The 7,513-nt window shown below is 42.2% G+C and overlaps 1 pseudogene; it reads right to left on the bottom strand.

The window, feature by feature from the left end:
- Nucleotides 1–5,344: 5,344 nt before the first annotated feature.
- Nucleotides 5,345–6,207, bottom strand: LOC102891731 (annotated as a pseudogene).
- Between the last annotated feature and the right edge of the window lie 1,306 nt (nt 6,208–7,513).

Here is a 7,513-nt window from a genome sequence, read left to right as displayed (position 1 = left end):
GTATATCTTTTTTATTTTTATCATTCTTTCTAATCAGTTATGTTGAGTTTCTCAAATATTTAGGAGCAGCAGTTAAGATTTAACCACATGTTTTGCTGGTTTCCTTTCTCACCATTATTTTTGTACCATTTACTGTGTTCTTAATTCTGATTCATGTTTATGTAGCAAGGTTGTAAATTTATACAGACACACTCGGATGTGCATATGATGGAGATACTTTATGTCGATGACTGGTCTTTTTTTCCTTCTTTTCTCATACCGGGAGTAGGATAAAATACATTAATTTGATAGTTAATGGAATCTCTTGTTTCCTCAAGATCAGATGCTCTTTTTGAAGTACATATACAGTCATTTCCAAGTTCATCTTCTAAACAGGGCTGTCCTTCCCCTTATTGCCTTTTCCAAGGTGGCATCTGGGCATAGTGAGAGAGGTGGCTGTCCCTATGTTGTCCTCAGCTGGTTCCTGACCCAGACAAGGCCAGACTGGTCTCTGGACAAGTGTATGCTGGAAGCTACAGGTCCCACCTGGCCTTGAACATGTCATGGTATCCACTGTTGCCTGCTGACCCTCTATGCCCACGGCCTTCCATGATGTCTCTCTTCAACCCCAGGCATTAGATGGCTGGGCAAGGGGGCTAAGTAGATTGACAACCCCGCACTGTGTCATACTGGAAGTGCTGGACCCTTGCATCTCACAACATCATGAGACTCTTCTCCTTCCCCTTATTGCTCTGCCTCTTTTGCGCTTTTGCCCAAATCTCTGTTGGGTGCAGCTAACTAAGGGACTTCTGGTTTGCAGCATCCCCTGGTCTATATCCATGAGCTCCTGCATACCAATCTGGATGGTTTTACCATAACAAGACTTTCCAATTCCAAAACAAGAAGGGAAAACAAGAACATGTGGGCCTGACTTCTTCCACACGCCTCTTTTATACCCCCTTTTCATATCCTCCAGGGCCTGAAAAATTGGGCTTTGCTTTCTTAAGAGGAAACGTTAAGCCCTCTTTCTCTTAGCTGGGGTTGCCCCTATGCCTCCCATTTCTCCTTTTAGGGATCCTAAGCCTTGGCACCCAGTCTTGAGGTGAGGGGGAAGGGCTGTTTGCTTTGTACTGTGGAATAAACACTATGCTTTTGCATTGATAGCCCTGATTTTTGCTATTGGAACCACAGCTTGTTTGGAAATAGGACTTATTAAGGATGAAAGTAATTATAAACCCAAAGAGTCTTCAAAAGTGTTTTAAGAGAATTCCTTGGCTGGCCTAAATCACAAGGTTTTTTAAAGCAGTGTTCATTACATTGTTTTCTGCTTCTATGCTTCTATTGAGTTTATCATTTTTGTCATTATATTCTGATTTTCTAAGAACTCTTTCTCTAATTGCTGTTTTTTCTATAAGAGGTTGGTTTGGGGGGGTATTTTTATTGTTGTAAAATATACATAACCTAAAATTTACTATTTTAACCATTTTTAAGTGTACAGTGCAGTGGCATTAAGTACATTTACAATTTTGTTTAACTATCACTGCTGTCTATACCCAAAATTTTTCATCATTCCAACAAAAATGCTATGCCCATGAAACAATAACTTCTCCCTTCTCCCCTCCCTCTAGCCCCTAGTAATCTCCATTCTACACTCTGTCTCTATAAATTTGCCCACTCTAGGTACCTCATACAATATCCATCCTTCTGTGTCTGGCTTATTTCTCTTAACATACTGTTTTCAGGGCCCATCCATGTTATAGCATAGCATATATGAAAATTTTATCCCTACTTTTGACTGAATAATATCCTATTGTATGTATATACCACATTTTGTATACCAGTTTCTTTTTTATAAATGCTGTATTCTGTCATAAATAGTTTTGAGGATGTTAACTTAAATATTTTAAAAATATTTGTATTTCCTCCAGTTCACTGAGGACTGTTCTTTTCCAGATTGCACTTCCTGAAACACCTTTCTCAGGATGGTGATGGTCCTTACATGTGAGGTGATTCTCCCTTGTCCATTAACACTTAGGCGTGGAAGAAGGATGGAGGCTGGTGTGGGCTTCCTGGGTATTTGCACAAATCATCTTTTACTTCCTCCATCTGGCCCCCTCTGCTCCCCAGTACCACCTGAGCACAGCAGAGGGCTGGGAACTGGGCATTCATCCTCCTGGGTGCTATGTGAGTGGAGACGATGTAACAGGCACTGTTCCATGCAGGGACTGGACAAACTGGGTGCCCTCCAAATAAGTCAGGGGCTGAAGAGGTTGAAGCAGCACAGACCCAAGAGCATCTGGGGCTACTCTGCCCACCTCTTTGTGGAGCCAAGGTGGAACGAGGCCTTTGTCTCCCCAGCCTCCCCTCCCCTGGCCTCAGCTGTGGACCCCAAAGTTATCCATGAGTAACAGGATCTGATAACTGTGGAAGCGGCTGGTTTGGATTGGTGGCTGCTATTTTCTGGAAAGCTGTGCCCGTTGCCTCTCTGGCTTCCCCACCCACTTCTTCACTGGCCTGGGCAAGTCCTCGCTGGCATAGTGATCGAAGAAGAACAGCGCGATGGGCTACTGGGCACCAGCGCAGCTCAAACACCCTCTTGCCTGGGCATGTAGGCCATGTGCTCAGAGTCGGGGCTTTGCTATGCTCTGTGCGCATCGTGATCACTTTCTTCCCTGGAAGCTCTCCTGTGTGGCAGGTTCTCGGCTCAGCACTGCCTGACCTCCCAATGGAAACAACACGTTCCCTCAAATCTCTCAAATAATCTCTTCTGTTGATGGCATTCTCTCCAGGTTTTTGCTTTGCTTAAACAGTTGTTTTTTCTTTTTCTTGTTCTATTTCTCTCTTTGATCATTTCTATGGGACGTAGAGAGAAAAGAGAGGTGAGTTTGTGGGATAGTCCTTGAAACCAGAAGCCAATGGAGTTATACTTGACTGGATTTTAAAATTCTACCACATTATAGTTTTCCTTTCTGTCTTCCTTTTTACTTTTCCCTTTTTAGATAGTTATAAAAATTGATTTTTAATGATCTGGCACATTCTAAATTCACTGCATGATTTTGAGACATTTTATTCAGGATTATAGTTCTGAACTATAAAGTATTATGTGAAAGGCTGTGATCAGGATTATACACATTAACGGTTATATATTTTTTGAACTAGGAAAGATGTTTTAAATCAATCTAGATATATGCAGACTATTGGGACATTTGGTGGATTGAAATAAAGGCATATGATCCAGACTCTGAAAAACAATGTTTTCCACAAGGGGGAGCTGTAGGCTATGGCTGGCTTTTTTTTTTTTTTTTTTAATGAGAGGAATGTTTTTTTGTGTCTCTTGTGCCACTTTGAAACATGATTCCCCTGATAGATTGACAGCCTAGAGGCCAAACAGGCTAAGGCGTTCTTATTTCTGAAATCTTGTGCGATAGGACTGACTTCAGGCACAGGGGATTCAGGTGTAGACACTCCCATATTTTGTGTCTTGAAGTAATAATCATTTGTAATTTCATGACTCCGTGCATTGATGGGGGTCACCTGGGCAGTTCTCTTACTTTACGCGATGCTGTTTGGGCACCCACGATGGCTCATAGGCATGGATAGCATCCAGTGTTGCTGGTATCTACGTAAGGTAGTTGAATCTTAGCAACGAGGTCAGTGTTACACCATATTGGTATGGCAGTAGGTATAACCTGAAAATAAAAGTCAAAAGATACCGGCCCATTACTAAAGTCTTACTCAGTCGTTAACAATTAGTCCAGCCCATCATCACATGGTATAACCACAGCATCTCTCAGAGTGATGCCACTCAGACTTGCAGGTTTCCATTTGACATGTCAGGTTCCAAAGCAGCACTGGTCTTGGTAATATATGGCTTCACTGCTTCAAGCATCCTATATTATTGATCTAAGAGGTAATGTGATCTCTTACTCTGAGCCTCTCTTGAGGCATCATGTAATATTGGATTTCCCTCACTGGATAGACCATTTAATTATTCCTTTATACACAGTTACCCTTTCTTCTCTCCATTTATATCCAAACTATTCCACCTTTGGAAGGGATGTTAGATTTAGACATTGTGCTGGTTCAGAATGCCATCAGCAATACTATTCTAGCAAATGGCTCCCCTCAGTCCACTCCCATTCATATAGGATAGGGTTATACAGATACAGGCTATCTTGACCCACTAGGCAATATGGCTGTATTTAGTGTTAATCCCTATTTTGCCAGATCAGGTAAAGACAAAAATCTCCCCCATCAGGTCCTTATGGAATTCCGACTTAAAAATTTAAAGGTGTAGTTATAGTAGTTATAGTTTCCTGCTTTAAAATCATCCCTGCCTCTGGCACCCACAGTTGCAGCCCTGGTCCTGGGACCACTGCATCAGGTAGGAATAAAGAAAGTAAGGTGATATATAAATTTACCAGCATTCTCCCCCACCCTCTTTTCTCCAGAACCCCCCAGAAAAGTGGAGAAACCTACCTAGTGGCAACTCTCCCTTGGCCCTGCTCATACTGAATGTGAGCACACACTCATGAAAGTGTGTAAGCCAGCACTTCATGCCTTTGTCGCCCCATTTTAGCCAACAAAGTTTCCATTGTCTGTTCCAATTCCTTTCAAACCATTATTCTGAAGATGAAAATTGTGTTCCTTGGTGTCAAGAAGTGTGACTCGGCAGTACAAATTGGTCCAATGTTTTCCATTTCAATCTTTTCTAGTATTTTTAGCACTTGCATCTACCACCAAGTACACAAAACCCTGTCCAGTGTCCATTCTTTTCAGGGTCCATTTATAACCATCTGTGGTGTCTGTCTCTCTTATTAGCAGAGAAAACAGTTCTTGTTGGCATTTTGCGCCTCAGAGGGTGCAAGATGAACATGTCTAGATTCAGCCTCTTTCTGCTTTGCTGTGATACACCCACGTCCACTCATTTTGTGGACTTGAGTGGCTACCTCAAGCAAACACACCAGGATATATACATGCAGATTCCAATCACCTACCAGTCCTGGAAGGGAGCCCTTCTGGTAGGCATTGACACGTCTTACTGTAATGCACCCCTTAAATTCTTGGAGTGATTTCTGTGGAGCCATGCTCCATATGGGCGTCCTTCCAATGGTCCAGTTTTCCATTACCCTTTTTGTTGTTATTGATTTTCAAACATAGCTTATTTTATTATAAAGAAACATAATTCTCTGAAAATTAATTCAAAGTTCTGTTTGCTACAGTTTCAAATTATTTTTAACAATTGGTCATTAACAGAAAAAGATAAAGGCAATTTTGTTATTATATATTGGAATATAAATCCCATTTAAGCACAAATATAAAAATGAAAGACTTATTTTTTTTATCTTTAATCTGTTTTCTTGTTTTAACTGGTTTCTTCCATATCTAAAGTGAATGGTTTGTCATAACCCATTAGATGGCATGGTCTACAGGGTTTGGAAAGAGACCTGGACTAACTAACAATTATTTTGTTTTAGCATAGAATGTGCTAAACATATGTGTGCTGTTTGGAATCTTCACATTATTCTGGTGAAACACTACTCATTTCTGAAAGCACAACATAAGTAATGGCTTTATAACTGCCGAGGCCTCATGATACAACAGAATGACATAGCCTTTTGTAACAAAGTGAAGCAGGGCTGGAGCGATCACTGTAAAGATTCCTATGATGCCTTAAAATAAGATTTGCAAAGGCAGACTTCCAAATATGATATTATTTTGTGCAAAAATATATTGCAGACATGCAAATGTTGATCACACTTGTAGAATACGAGAAACATTTCACATCAAATACTGTTTGGGCCAGAATGCCAGTATAAATCAGCCTTCCGTCTTCTGATTTTTCAACATCTATCTGTGCGGAAGCATCGATCACATCTTCTCAAACAAGTGCCTGTACTCGCTCTGGACGGACGCGGGAGAGGAGGAGCGGTTCCAGCAGTCCTGTGCTCTGGCTGGGCTGCCAACAGGCCCTGAGGAGCCCCTGCGGGAGGCTGCGTCGAGATGAGAGAGAAGAGTGGGAAGAACACCATAGGACCCCCCGGCGAAGTAGCTGCCCTCTTTCCGCTGAGCCACACTCTAGCCAAACCTAGAAGCACCCTATGCATGAGAAGGAGGGCTGACTGCGCTGCGGAAGCAGCCAGGAATCCTGAGGGCCGGCTCCTCACCAGAAGGCCGGGGTGGGCCTGGAAGAGCTGCGCCCCTCACCCACTGGCCCTTCCATTGCATTGCCCTTTTGCATATCTCTATGGCCAGGCCATTAGCCACTCCCCATGAGTTGGTAAAAACTCAAACGGCATCAAATAGCATGCAGTTGGGCCTACTGAGCTGAACTGATTTTGCCTTCTTCAGTCAGAGTGGTGGTCCTCCAAACAGGATGCTGTCTGTTCATCTTGGAACTGCCATCCATAAACCAAGACTCTTTGTTGGTCAATAGAGAGCTGTTGGTAGGGCAATTTCCAAGTGGCCCATGTGGCCATAGGATCCAGCAGCATTGCAGGTGGTTCCAAAGTTGCCCCTGGGAGGAAAGAGACTACCTCCTTGCATCTCCCTCTTGCATTTTCCTGTATAAACCATTTCCATTTTGTAATGGAATCCTTCTGGACACTGCCCTCCCCAGGATTAGAGCGTTTCTCCAACATTAACCAAAAAGACATTATGGGTGTTTCAGGTTCAAGATAACTTTATATCCTCAGTTATAGGGGCAGTTTCAATTAATGTCCAATAACAAGCTAGTAATTATCTCTCAAATGGAATATTTTTCGTCCAGAATCCCTGTGGTCATTGTTGAGTGTCGCTTTTGCCATAGCCCAAGTTTGCTCTGCACAATCTGTCCACACCAGCACTCTAGCTTCTAATGGGCATTAATTACAGTAGTAATCTCCTTTTGTCCACCAAGTATTCCATACTGTTTCAAATTAACAACCTGTGTGGCCTCAGGCAATTTTACTGGTTCCCATTTAGCATGACCAATCAATATTGTCAGAGGGCAGATTTACATGCTTTGTTTTACAATAATAAATAAGGGAAGCAATCTCCAGTCAGACACACTATCCATCCTGTACAAGTAAAGGAGACAAAATCACTTTACATAAAGTCAGTTCAAACATAACAATATTCATTTCACTTTAATCCCATCCGCTGTTGCATTCCCATATGCTTCCAATCTAACTGTAGCCCACATTACGACTCACCAAAAGGTTTTGGAACCACAGTGTACAGAGCTTCAATGTCGAGGAATAGTAGAAATGTTTCTTCTCTATCCCTTGAGAAGGGGCCAAGGGACTCAGGGCTTTTCAAAAGTCCTTATTTGACTAGATTATGGGACCATGGTCTCAGGCTATTTGAAGTACAGTTTCTCATTGTCATCTTTGCCTCCTGGAGTTTTAAAATCCTCCAAACTATGTTGACAAAGCATATTTTTTTTAGGGTCCCAGTGTTGGTGGACCACTTGGGGCTCTCATTGTCCACCCAAATTTCTCATTTTGATCTGCCACGATTCGCTCTACTTATCCCATTTCTTAATTACCGTTTA

Source organism: Pteropus alecto, unplaced genomic scaffold (genome assembly GCF_000325575.1).
Source record: "Pteropus alecto unplaced genomic scaffold, ASM32557v1 scaffold398, whole genome shotgun sequence".
Taxonomy (NCBI): domain Eukaryota; kingdom Metazoa; phylum Chordata; class Mammalia; order Chiroptera; family Pteropodidae; genus Pteropus; species Pteropus alecto.
The sequence above is the reverse complement of the archived record's forward strand: the minus strand, read 5'-3'. Positions and strand labels throughout refer to the sequence as shown.